This window comes from Brassica napus, chromosome C8, assembly GCF_020379485.1.
Source record: "Brassica napus cultivar Da-Ae chromosome C8, Da-Ae, whole genome shotgun sequence".
NCBI lineage: Eukaryota > Viridiplantae > Streptophyta > Magnoliopsida > Brassicales > Brassicaceae > Brassica > Brassica napus.
Genome location: NC_063451.1, coordinates 12,326,319 through 12,341,203, shown reverse-complemented (window position 1 = coordinate 12,341,203; position 14,885 = coordinate 12,326,319). Strand labels below are relative to the sequence as shown.

The following is a 14,885-nucleotide window of genomic DNA, read 5'->3' as shown; positions in this document are numbered from 1 at the left end:
TCTCAAAGCTTCTCATGCTTCACCACTTGCCAGAAATCAGCATCTAGGATGGCATTCACGTGGTGTTTTGCTTTCTCAACTCCTACCTCTCTAGCCAAGGCTTCTTGCCTCTTTACAGTGTCTCCAGTCTGAACCACTTGCATTTCAAGCTTCCTTACTTGAGTCCCTAAGGTCTCAATTTTGTGTTCAGACTGTTGTAGGCTGAATCTATGTTCCCATTGAAATCCACAGTGATTGTTGCTATCCTTCCAGAACTCTGTCAAGCATTGCTTCGATCTTGCCTTCCTGAGTCTGTGGTGGTGGATTCTGGTAGTATGAGTTTCCATAGCCTCTGCTGTTGTTGCTGAAGGGTTTCTGGAACTGTGAACTCTGGTTACTCCTCTGACCATTGCCATAGAAGTTTATGTTTCCACCCTTGTTTCCAGACCTCTGAAATCCAGTTCCTCCAATGTAGTTCACATCTTCTTCTCCTTCATTGTCTACAACTACTTCTTCTTCATCTGAGCAGACCTGCTTCCTAAGAAGCTCATGAACTACATCTAACTTCGCTCTAACTTCGTCCATCTGTCCCTTCCCTACGGATGCAACAGACTTCTTCCTCTCAAAGTCAGTGTTCTTGGTGCTGCTACTGTTTGCTATATTTTCTATCAGTCTCATAGCCTCCACCGGATTCCTGGTGTTGAAGTTTCCCTCACTAGCTGTATCAATAGCCATCTGATACCTCAAGGTGATACCTCTGAAGAAAGTGCTCAGCAGTTGCACTTCATTGAATCCGTGGTGCGGACAGTCTCGCTGGAAGAACTTGAATCTGATCCACGCATCTTTGAAAGACTCCCCAGTTTCCTGCGCGAATGTAGCAATTTTGCTCCACAAGTCTTCAGCGCGTGCCTCATCAAAGAAGTTTCTCAAGAAAGCATTCTTGATGTCGGTCCAGGATTTTAGAGATCCTGTGGGTAGCTGCTTAAGCCAGTGCATCGCTTCTCTAGTCAGAGTATACTTGAAGAGCTTGCACAATAGGTAGTCCTCAGGGACTCCATCCATACGAATAGCAGCGATAAGATCCTCGAACCTCTCCAGATGGTCCATAGGATGCTCGTGCGGTAACCCAGAGTAGGGTATCTGCGACACGAGTGTGTAATACTGAGGCTTCAGCTCGAAATTCTCCTTCTGAATCTCTGGAAGTCGAATAGCTGATCTGTTGGCGTAGTACTCGTCTGGACGATTGTAGTCAGCCAGTGCCTTTGGTGGAGCAGCCTCTTCTACAGGTTGAGCAGCTCATGTAGCATCAGCATCAAGGATTACATTCCCCTGAGCGTCCAGTTTCTGACATGTTGCATTACGCATATGACCATCCTGGTCATACAGGTTTCCATTCTCATCCGGTCTGAGAATAACAATCGCAACCATGCTTCACGACTGAGGATCGATCGATGTAGGCGGTGTAGGATCGATCGATGTACGCGGTGTTAGATCGATCGATGTCGAACGATGTGGATCGGTCGACGATGAAGGTCGGGTGTCGGTCGATGGGTGGGTGCGAGAATCAGTCGACGTAAAAGCTGCTGCGTCGAGCGATGTGGAACGGTGGTCTTTGCGGATCGAGCGTTCCAAGTAAGCATGATCTTCTGAGAATAGCAGGTGTGTTTCCTTGTTGCTTCTGGTACTGCTGGGCATGTACCTGGAAAGACAAGAAAAATTTTGTGTCAGAATGGGGGTAAAGAAAAGAAAAGAATTAATAACACTAAATCTAAAGGCGATCAAAGCTCCCCGGCAACGGCGCCAAATTTGATACCACTCAAATTACCCTAAGGAGTGAATTACTCTCTCAAATAAGAGGTTCAATTGTAGTACTTAGGGATCAAATCCACAAGGAGCTAGGGAACCTATTACATCTAGTAATCTATTAATTCTAAGTGTTTGTTGTTTTATGGTTTAAATGTAAATAGCAATCCTAATTGAGCAAGTCTATTGCTCGACTAACAAGATGATTTGGGGGTGTAACTTATTGGAAAGGTATTAGATGCAGGGTTTCTATTCAGGTGTTGGAGATTATAATCCTATAGATGCCTATCAGTTGCATGCATGATATATTAGAGCTCAACCCCTTGAACACAGTGATCAGCAATGGCAATGTTTTGCTGATTAACTAACTAGATCTTGGATCTCAACTGTCGTCTGTTGATCACAAGAAAGTGTCGATCGATGGTCCTATAGGGATATCGATCGATACACCTTTCACAAATATCGATCGATTGTCAGAAGAAAATATCGATCGATGCTTCTAGTTAAGCCCTAGGCACATGTTAAAAACTAGTCAGGGGTAAGTATATAACTATTCTTGCCTCCTAACACTTAGGCAAGTATATAACTATTAGGTTAAAAACTCGTCAGGGGTAATCTTGTAACTTGGTGAAGTCTTGGGTTTAAAGTCGGCTGAAACCTAGTCGTGCTTACGCGTCTCGACATCGATCGATGGTACAGAATGTACATCGATCGATAATAATATTCAATCGTCGAAGCTTCTCTTCTGTATTGATCGACGTCACTGGATGTGCATCGATCGATTGTTTCTTCTTCGTATCGACCTCTTATGGTCAGCTCGGATGAAATCTCTTTTAAGCTCCTAAATGCTACATAATCATCACTTTACTCCAAGATACTTCTGAACCTGGAAACATACCTTATAGGATAGAATATATAGTATATAGATAGTAAAATACTTATATACCATGGGTAAAAATGGGTCAAATCCATGGTATATCATAACTTAAACCCAAAGTGGAAGCTCGCTTTAAAACAACCATCAACCATAACACGGAAAACTCCGCTATACTTGGCCTATCAATCTCAACAAACATTTTTTGGCCCTCGGCCAACTACGCCTCCCCGTAAAACCCGAACCAGAATTCAGCATCCCCTTTGAGGATAATCGGAATACAAAAGTTCCATGGTCTGGTCCTTTACCAACAACTTCCTTGGCTATACGGCTGAACACAGTCTTCATCCAAGCCATAATAATTAAGCGACCACCGCTCCAATCACTTAAACGGCTAAAGAACAATCCACGATTTGTCATAAAATGCCAAGTGACGATTACACAGACTATTTGTCGTATAACCCATAGCGGAAATATAACCCATAGCGGAAATTATACGATAAATTTTTCCATAACAAAGTTGAGTCCTAACAACCAAACAGTTAACGGAAAAATTAAACTTGTCGATAATCGACCAAGTTTCACAATTCACTTTAAGCCTGCAATGTTTTACCTGTAAAACGCAAAATGTTAGGAAAAACTCGTAACAAAGCTCCTGCAGCTATACAAATCATCTTTAAAAATGCACGAAATAAAATCTCGGAGGGCCGACTCTTCACAAAAGCACAGTGCAGAAAAACGCTTCTTCCCAGGGAAAAATCTATGCGACCTCTTGATCCTAATCCCTCAATCATAAATCAAACTACTTAACATAAAAAATGGAACCAACAATTTTGGCTGCGAACATCCGCAGATAAACCAAGACGTTTCTCCAACGCAGGGTTAAGACTAAACCCTTGCAACACCGGAACACCTTCAAGCCCGCGAACATTTCAAGCACGAAACGCGACATATGAAAGAATAACAAATCTTCAGCATCGCGAGACGTCGCACACGCCTGAAGATTCGTTCTTTGACGAAATTTTCTTTCTCGATAAAAACACCTTCTTGGAAGACCAGACAATCATATGCACTAACATCTTCTCAAAACATATCCTTCGCGAAGACTCAAAATATTAATTTTTACCATTAAGTGTGTTGCTGATCACAACAAACTCTTAACGTCCTAAACAGACTTAGCCATCTCATAGAGATGACTCTCGTACATCCGACACAAGGATAATAGCGCTATAAAAGAAACCTAAAATTTTTGGTCAGCACTTCTAGGAGGCTTAAAAATTGTCCTTGGAGAGATGCTCGGTTCCAACCATACAAGTCGTATAAGCTGAGAACCTATCGCGGACTTTATATCGGTATGGAATCAGGATGAAACTGAAACGGGATACGTAAGTCGAAATAGTCATCGCACCCACTAAAACCAGGAGTAAACCTAGGTCTTGCCCTAAACCCATCACACTGGTCTCTAACATCTTAAGGCATGATATCCAAAAGTGATAACGAGATCTTAAATCATGTCCCTTCGTCAATATTCTAACTCTCTCGAAATTTTTTGAAAAATCAAATTCTTCGAACAATGCCATCTAGAATGAGCAGCGAATACGATCTCTTTGAAAAAGATAGTCTTCAATTCATTTAAAGTCCGCAAAGCGGCAGGCAATCGAAGTCACATGGCTTAGTCCTGAAAACGTAAATACGGCCACACTCGGCCAAAGCAAACAGCCTTCCAGGCTAATCTCGAGGCCGACAAAGGTCCACTACAAAATGCCATTAACGGCAACATAACCAGACCGTAAAAGGTTTCACTGGAAAACAGGTCATAAGAATGTTAACTCCAAGATGAACTACGAATGGCTTGATCCCTTTTGACAAGGGTACGTAGGCAGCTTTCATACGGCGCAGCCCCAATCTTACCAAATTGCACTCTTTTTTAGAGTGAACGTACAACTTTCAACTAAAATTTTCAACCATTAATTCCGCCTAACTTGCCTAAACTTTTCTTATCGCTCGCTAGAACCTCACATCTACGATCCACAGTACTAACGAGCAGGGGGGCTAACTGTTGGGGTCAAAAATGGTCACGACGGAATTAACGCTTGAATGTCGTCGAAAAATACTTTTCAAAGAACTAATTTTCGTAAAAATTACTGAAAAGAATTTTTAGTATAAATTTCTTGGAAAAACTTATCCGAAACACGAAAATGACCAATCGTCTAAAAACATACTCGGAGCAACCAGACCGAACTCACAGACCGCTCGACGATCATCGAGTGATCAGAGCATCGAGCAACTCGACGATCGTCGAGTGGTCTGCCCGAGCAGGCCACTCGACGATCGTCGAGTGGTCCGAGCATCGTACCACTCGACGATCGTCGAGTGGTTGACCCAAGCAGGCCACTCGACGATCGTCGAGTGGTTGACCCAAGCAGGCCACTCGACGATCGTCGAGTGGTCTGAGTGCATCGAACCACTCGACGATCGTCGAGTGATCCGAGCATCGAACCACTCGACGATCGTCGAGTGGTCCAACCATCAAAACACTCAACGATCGTCAAGTGGTCGACCCAAGCAGGTCACTCGATAATCGTCGAGTGGTCTGACCATCGAACCACTCGACGATCGTCGAGTGGTCAGTCCAAGCAGGCCTTGCGACGATCATCGAGTGGTCCGACCATCGAACCACTCGACGATCGTCGAGCGGTCTGTCCCGAAACGCCGATCCAACCCGAAACTGTCGGGTCGACACCAATTCATGCACTCTCGTCTAAACCTCGATACGACCTCTTATGAACTACGGCTATACTGTCCCTTACTTCATCCTAAGTGGAGTTTTCGTCGAGACATTACGATAAAAACTGCGGTAACTTATTCAAAAATCGTAATAAACGCGATAAGTCCAAAAACGGCCCAAAGAGGCCTAAAACGGGACTAAGAGTCGACTTACGATTTTATTCGGTAAAAGCCCATCAGTACTACGACGGTTTATATTTTATCCACGAGAAAGGATAAACGTTGAATTTCCGAAGATAAATGTTAAGTTTTCGAAGATAATTACGAAGATCGAGGAAAATGGAATATTTCTGAAAGATGCTAAAGTCGGCCAAAGTGGATAACATGAAAGCTTAAACCGACCTTGGAGGGAGTATATAAGGAGTTCTAGGCGAGAGACACAAAGGAGAACTTTTTCAGAGCAAACTTAGCACTTAGAGTATTTAGGCAACTTTCCGTTTTTGTTATTTCAAGCTGCGACTCAACTAGGTTTTGCAGTCTTAGGTTGTTAGAACTAGGAATCTCACCGACATCTCTCATAGCTGAGGCTTCTACCTTGTTGTAACGCTCATACGCGAATTAAAAATAAGACTCCTTTTGCTCTTTTTTATGATTTCTTATTTCTTTTCGTCTTTACTTTCGTGTTCTGATTGCTTGGCGTGTGGTTTAGCAGATATATGAGATCTCTAGGAAATTAGTGTTTTCCTAACCTTCCTAATTTGAACGGAAATCGACGGTGTGAAATTCGATTCCCACATATTACAAATCACCCTGGTGTAGATCTATAGATAATCTAACAATCCTAATTTATTATCAATTTGACATTAAGCTCATGAAATCCCTCAATCTAACAAGATGATTACTTAGACATAGAAGCAATAACACAAATCATAGTCTGAATAATATAATAGATAAAAAATCAATGATAAAACCAATGGAGTTCCAATAAATGTCTGAAGGAGAATTTGTCTTCTCTCCAAACCTAAGAGAAAACAATAGAATAGGATAATAGAAAGCTTGTTGCCGTCAACAATGGCTTAGAAATACATAAATAGGGTTTCTGGTGGTCCATGGGTATTTTGGTAACTTTGTGTGGCTACTGGGCTTCAATCCATCATAAAATATGCTCAGCCCATATTCTGGCATCACCGTTGATCGATGGTAAGGGTTCACCGTCGATCGACATTCCATTCGTTCCGTCGACAGCTCTCTCCCGCGAAACAGACTGACCACTCCTCAGTAAAACATGCATAACTTCTGATCTAACCGTTGGATTGACCTCAAACTGGTGACATTGGAAAGCTAACTCAAAGCTCTATCTTGTGTCAAACGATGAGCTCAATCGCACCAAGAAAAGGTCTCCATCAATATCTAAACATCTGACATTTCTATGCAGCTCTGCACCTCAAAAGGCTCCAAAAGACACCAAAATCACATATTTCCTCCAAATCATCCCTGAACCTGTAAACACTCTAAATAGACTCTATATCGTAGTAAATATATCTTAAAACACATATATACCATGGCTAATAATAGGTAAAATCCATGGTATATCAAGAATCACCAGGAAGTTAAATAAATATCAAAAGAGTTAGGATGAAGAAGTTATCCCACTTTCAAATCAAGTGATCCCAGGTTTTCTGTTTGGGAATATGACAACTTTTTCGTCATTCTAATCAAAACAAGGATGAATCGCGATGTACAAAACTTGGTTTGGATAAGAATCACTAGGAAGTTGAATAAATCTCATAGGAGTTAGGATGAAGAAGTTATCCCACTTTCAAATCAAGTGATCCCAGTTTCCCTGTTTGGAATATGACAATTTCTTTGTCATTCTAATAAAACCAGAATGAATCAAGATGTACAAAGCTTGATTTGGATGCATTAAGTAGTGGAGAATCATCTGGAAAATGAATAAATATCATAGGAGTTAGGATGAAGAAGTTATCTCACTTTCAAATCAGGTGACCCAGTTTTCCTGTTTGGGAATATGAAAACTTCTTCGTAATTCTAATCAAACCAGGATAAATTGCGATGTACAAAGCTTGATTTGGATACATAAAGTAGTGGAGAAACACCAAAAAGTTGAATCAATATCATAGGAGTTAGGATGAAGAAGTTATCCCACTTTCAAATTAGGTGATTCCAGTTTTCTTGTTTGGGAATATGAAAACTTCTTCGTCATTCTATTCAAACCAGGATAAATCGTGATGTAAGAAGCTTGATTTGGATACATAAAGTAGTAGAGAATAACATGGAAGTTGAATAAATCTCATAGGAGTTAGGATGAAGAAGTTATCCCACTTCCAAATTAGGTGATCCCAGTTTCCCTGTTTGAGAATATGACAACTTCTTCGCCATTCTAACCAAGCCAGGATAAATCGCGATAAACAAACCTTGATTTGGATACATAAAGAAGTTGAGAATCACCAGGAAGTTGAATAAATCTCATAGGAGTTAGGATTAAGAAGTTATCCCACTTTCAAATCAGCTGATCCCAGTTTCCCAGTTTGGAATATGACAATTTCTTTGTCATTCTAATAAAACCAGGATGTGTCTAGATGTACAAAGCTTGATTTGGATACATTAAGTAGTGGAGAATCACCTGGAAGTTGAATAAATCTCATAGGAGTGAGGATGAAGAAGTTATCTCACTTTCAAATCAGGTGATTCCAGTTTCCTGTTTGGGAATATGACAACTTTTTTGTCTTTCTAATCAAACCAGGATGAATCGAGATGTACAAAGCTTGATTTGGAAACATTAAGTAGTTGAGAATCACCAGGAAGTTGAATAATTCTCATAGGAGTTAAGATGAAGAAGTTATCTCACTTTCAAATCAGGTGAACCCAGTTATCCTGTTTGGGAATATGACAACTTCTTCGTCATTCTAATCAAACCAAGATAAATCACGATGTACAATGCTTCATTTGGTTACTTAAAGTAGTGGAGAATCACCAGGAAGTTGAATCAATATTATAGGAGTTAGGATGAAGAAGTTATCCCACTTTCAAATCAGGTGATCCCAGTTTCCTTGTTTGGGAATACGACAACTTCTTCGTCATTCTAATCAAACCAGGATAAATCGCGATGTAAGGAGCTTGATTTGGATACATAAAGTAGTAGAGAATCACCAGGAAGTTGAATAAATCTCATAGGAGTTAGGATGAAGTTGTTATCCCACTTTCAAATTAGGTGATCCCAGTTTCCCGGTTTGAGAATATGACAACTTCTTCGCCATTCTAATCAAACCAGGATAAATTGCGATAAACAAAGCTTGATTTGGATACATAAAAGAGTGGAGAATCACCAGGAAGTTGAATAAATTTCATAGGAGTTAGGATGAAGAAGTTGTTCCACTTTCAAATCAGGTGAACCCAGTTTTCATGTTTTGGAATATGACAACTTCTTTGTCATTATAATAAAACCAGGATGAATCGAGATGTACAAAGATTTATTTGGATACATTTAGTAGTGGAGATTCACCTAGAAGTTGAATAAATCTCATAGGAGTTAGGAGGAAGAAGATATCTCACTTTCAAATATAGTGATCTCAGTTTACCTATTTGGAATATGACTATTTTTTGTCATTCTAATCCAACCAGGATGAATTGAGATGTACAAAGCTTGCTTTGGATTCATTAAGCAGTGGAGTATCACCTAGAATTTGAATAGATCTCTTGGGAGTTAGGATGAAGAAGTTATGTCACTTTCAAATCAGGTGATTCCAGTTTTCCTGTTTGGGAATATGAAAACTTCTTCGTCATTCTAATCAAACCAGGATAAATCCCGATGTAAGAAGCTTGATTTGGATACATAAAGTAGTGAAGAATCTCCTGGAAGTTGAATAAATCTCATAGAAGTTATGATGAAGAAATTATCCCACTTTCAAATCAGGTGATCCCAGTTTTCCTGTTTGGGAATATGACAAATTTTTCGTCATTCTAATCAAAACAAGGATGAATCGCGATGTACAAAACTTGATTTGGATACATAAAGTAGTGGAGAATCACCAGAAAGTTGAATAAATCTCATAGGAGTTAGGATGAAGAAGTTATCCCACTTTCAAATCAAGGATCCCAGCTTCCCTGTTTGGAATATGACAATTTCTTTGTCATTCTAATAAAACCAGGATGAATCGAGATGTACAAAGTTTGATTTGGATACATTAAGTAGTGGAGAATCACCAGGAAGTTGAATGAATCTCATATGAGTTGGGATGAAGAAGTTATCCCACTTTCAAATTTGGTGATCCCAATTTCCCTGTTTTAGAATATGACAACTTCTTCGTCATTCTAATCAAACCAGGATGAATCACGATAAATAAAGCTTTATTTGGATACATAAAGTAGAGGAGAATCACCAAGAAGTTATTCCACTTTCAAATCAGGTGATTCCAATTTTCTTGTTTGGGAATATGACAACTTCTTCGTCATTCTAATCAAACCATGATAAATCGCGATGTAAGAAGCTTGATATGGATACATATAGTAGTGGAGAATCACCCGGAAGTTGAATAGATCTCATAGGTGTTAGGATGAATAAGTTATGTCACTTTAAAATTAGGTGATTCCAGATTTCCTGTTTGGGAATATGAAAACTTCTTCATCATTCTATTCAAACCAGGATAAATCGCTATGCAAGAAGCTTGATTTGGATACATAAAGTACTGGAGAATTATCAGAAAGTTGAATAAATCTCATAGGAGTTAGGATGAATAAGTTATCCCACTTTTAAATCAGGTGATCCGAGTTTTCCTGTTTGGGAATATGACAAATTTTTCGTCATTCAAATCAAAACAAGGATGAATCGCGATGTAAAAACTTGATTTGGATACATAAAGTAGTGGAGAATCACCCGGAAGTTGAATAAATCTCATAGGAGTAAGGATGAAGAAGTTATCTCACTTTCAAATCAAGTGATCCCAGTTTCCCTGTTTGGAATATGACAATTTCTTTGTCATTCTAATAAAACCAGGATGAATTGAGATGTACAAAGCTTGATTTAGATACATTTAGAGGTGGAGAATCACCTGGAAGTTGAATAAATCTCATAGGAGTTAGGATGAAGAAGTTATCTCACTTTCAAATCAGGTGAACCCAGTTTTACTATTTGGGAACAAGGTAACTTCTTCGTCATTCTAATCTAACCAGGATGAATTGCGTTGTACAAAGCTCAATTTGGATACATAAAGTAGTGGAGAATCACCAAATAGTTGAATCAATATCATAGGAGTTAGGATGAAGAAGTTATCCCACTTTCAAATCAGGTGATTCCAGTTTTCCTGTTTGGGAATATGACAACTTCTTCGTCATTCTAATCAAACTAGAATAAATCGCAATGTAAGAAGATTGATTTGGATACATAAAGTAGTGGAGAATCACCTGGAAGTTGAATAAATCTCATAGGAGTTAGGATGAAGAAGTTATCTCACTTTCAAATCAGGTTATTCCAGTTTCCTGTTTGGGAATATGACAACTTCTTCGTCTTTCTAATCAAACCAGGATGAATCGAGATGTATAAAGCTTGATTTGGAAACATTAAGTAGTTGAGAATCACCAGGAAGTTGAATAATTTTCATAGGAGTTAAGATGAAGAAGTTATCTCACTTTCAAATCAGGTGAACCCAGTTATCCTGTTTGGGAATATGACAACTTCTTCGTCATTCTAATCAAACCAAGATAAATCACGATGTACAAAGCTTGATTTGGTTACATAAAGTAGTGGAGAATCACCAGGAAGTTGAATCAATATTATAGGAGTTAAGATGAAGAAGTTATCCCACTTTCAAATCAGGTGATCCCAGTTTCCCTGTTTGGGAATACGACAACTTCTTCGTCATTCTAATCAAACCAGGATAAATCGCGATGTAAGAAGTTTGATTTGGATACATAAAGTAGTAGAGAATCACCAGGAAATTGAATAAATCTCATAGGAGTTAGGATGAAGTTGTTATCCCACTTTCAAATAAGGTGATCCTAGTTTCCCTGTTGGAGAATATAACAACTTCTTCGTCATTCTAATCAAACCAGGACGAATCGCGATAAACGAAGCTTGATTTGGATACATAAAGTAGTGGAGAATCACCAGAAAGTTGAATAAATTTCATAGGAGTTAGGATGAAGAAGTTGTTCCACTTTCAAATCAGGTGAACCCAGTTTTCCTGTTTGGGAATATGACAATTTCTTTGTCATTCTAATAAAACCAGGTTGAATCGAGATGTACAAAGCTTGATTTGGATACATTAAGTAGTGGAGAATCACCTGGAAGTTGAATAAATCTCATAGAGTTAGGATGAAGAAGATATCTCACTTTCAAATCAAGTGATCTCAATTTCTCTATTTGGAATATGACATTTTATTGTCATTCTAATCAAACCAGGATGAATCGAGATGTACAAAGCCTTATTTGGATACATTAAGCAGTGGAGTATCACCTAGAAGTTGAATAGATGTCTTAGGAGTTAGGATGAAGAAGTTATGTCACTTTCAAATCAGGTGATTCCAGTTTTTCTGTTTGGGAATATGAAAACTTCTTCGTCATTCTAATCATACCAGGATAAATCACGATGTAAGAAGTTCGATTTGGATACATAAAGTAGTGGAGAATCACCAGGAAGTTGGATAAATCTCATAGGAGTTAGGATGAAGAAATTATCTTACTTTCAAATCAGGTGATCCCAGTTTTCCTGTTTGGGAATATGACAAAATTTTCGTCATTCTAATCAAAACAAGGATGAATCGCGATGTACAAAACTTGATTTGGATACATAAAGTAGTGGAGAATCACAAGGAAGTTGAATAAATCTCATAGGAGTGAGGATGAAGAAGTTATCCCACTTTCAAATCAAGGATCCCAGTTTCCCTGTTTGGAATATGACAATTTCTTTGTCATTCAAATAAAACCAGGATGAATCGAGATGTACAAAGCTTGATTTGGATACATTAAGTAGTGGAGAATCACCAGGAAGTTGAATAAATCTCATAGGAGTTAGGATGAAGAAGTTATCCTACTTTCAAATTAGGTGATCCCAATTTCCCTGTTTTAGAATATGACAACTTCTTCGTCATTCTAATCAAACCAGGATGAATCACGATAAATAAAGCTTTATTTGGATACATAAAGTAGAGGAAATCACGAGGAAGTTGAATAAATCTCATAGGAGTTAGGATGAAGAATTTATTCCACTTTCAAATCAGGTGATTCCAATTTTCTTGTTTGGGAATATGACAACTTCTTCGTCATTCTAATGAAGCCAGGATAAATCGCGATGTAAGAAGCTTGATATGGATACATATAGTAGTGGAGAATCACCTGGAAGTTGAATAGATCTCATAGGTGTTAGGATGAAGAAGTTATGTCACTTTAAAATTAGGTGATTCCAGATTTCCTGTTTGGGAATATGAAAACTTCTTCATCATTCTATTCAAACCAGGATAAATCGCTATGCAAGAAGCTTGATTTGGATACATAAAGTACTGGAGAATTACCAGGAAGTTGAATAAATCTCATAGGAGTTAGGATGAATAAGTTATCCCACTTTCAAATCAGGTGATCCGAGTTTTCCTGTTTGGGAATATGACAACTTTTTCGTCATTCAAATCAAAACAAGGATGAATCGCGATGTAAAAAACTTGATTTGGATACATAAAGTAGTGGAGAATCACCCGGAAGTTAAATAAATCTCATAGGAGTTAGGATGAAAAAGTTATCCCACTTTCAAATCAAGTGATCCCAGTTTCCCTGTTTGGAATATGACAATTTCTTTGTCATTCTACTAAAACCAGGATAAATTGAGATGTACAAAGCTTGATTTGGATACATTTAGAGGTGGAGAATCACCTGGAAGTTGAATAAATCTCATAGGAGTTAGGATGAAGAAGTTATCTCACTTTCAAATCAGGTGAACCCAGTTTTCCTATTTGGGAATATGACAACTTCTTCGTCATTCTAATCAAACCAGGATAAATATTGATGTCCAAAGCCATATTTGGTTACATAAAGTAGTGGAGAATCACCAGGAAGTTGAATCAATATTATAGGATTTAGGATGAAGAAGTTATTGCACTTTCAAATCAGGTGAACCCAGTTTTCCTGTTTGGGAATATGACAACTTCTTCGTCATTCTAATCAAACCAGGATAAATCGCGATGTAAGAAACTTGCTTTGGATACATAAAGTAGTGGAGAATCACCAAATAGTTGAATCAATATCGTAGGAGTTAGGATGAAGAAGTTATCCCACTTTCAAATCAGGTGATTCCAGTTTTCCTGTTTGGGAATATGACAACTTCTTCGTAATTCTAATCAAACTAGGATAAATCGCAATGTAAGAAGCTTGATTTGGATACATAAAGTAGTGGAGAATCACCTGGAAGTTGAATAAATCTCATAGGAGTTAGGATGAAGAAGTTATCTCACTTTCAAATTAGGTGATCCCAGTTTCCCGGTTTGAGAATATGACAATTTCTTCGCCATTCTAATCAAACCAGGATAAATCGCGATAAACAAACCTTGATTTGGATACATAAAATAGTGGAGAATCACCAGGAAGTTCAATAAATTTCATAGGAGTTAGGATGAAGAAGGTGTTCCACTTTTAAATAAGGTGAACCCAGTTTTCCTGTTTGGGAATATGACAATTTCTTTGTTATTATAATAAAACCAGGATGAATCGAGATGTACAAAGCTTTATTTGGATACATTAAGTAGGGGAGAATCACCTGGAAGTTGAATAAATCTCATAGGAGTTAGGATGAAGAAGATATCTCACTTTCAAATTAAGTGATCTCAATTTACCTATTTGGAACAAGACTATTTTTGGTCATTCTAATCAAACCAGGATGAATCGAGATGTACAAAGCTTGATTTGGATACATTAAGTAGTGGAGAATCACCTGGAAGTTGAATATATCTCATAGGAGTTAGGATGAAGAAGATACCTCACATTCAAATCAGGTGAACCCAGTTTTCTTGTTTGGGAATATGACAACTTCTTCGTCATTCTTAACAAACCAGGATGAATCGAGATGTACAAAGCTTGATTTGGATACAATAAGTAGTTGAAAATCACCATGAAGTTCAATAAATCTCATAGGAGTTAGGATGAAGATGTTATGTCACTTTCAAATCAGGTGAACCCAGTTTTCCAGTTTGGGAATATGACAACTTCTTCGTCATTCTAATCAAACCAGGATAAATCGTGATGTACAAAGCTCGATTTGGTTACATAAAGTAGTGGAGAATGACCAGGAAATTGATTTAATATAATATGAGTTAGGATGAAGAAATTATCTCACTTTCAAATCAGGTGATCCCAGTTTTCCTGTTTGGGAATATGACAACTTCTTCGTCATTCTAATCAAACCAGAATAAATCACTATGTATGAAGCTTGATTTGGATACATAAAGTAGTGGAGAATCACCAGGAAGTTGAATAAATCTCATAGGAGTTCGGATGAAGAAG

The 14,885-nt window shown here is 38.3% G+C and overlaps 1 non-coding gene across 1 annotated transcript; it reads left to right on the top strand.

Moving 5' to 3' along the window:
• The first annotated feature begins 769 nt into the window (after positions 1–769).
• LOC125592182 lies at positions 770–877 on the top strand. The gene has a single exon (XR_007328029.1). It is a non-coding gene; the product is annotated as a small nucleolar RNA R71 (small nucleolar RNA).
• Positions 878–14,885: the final 14,008 nt, after the last annotated feature.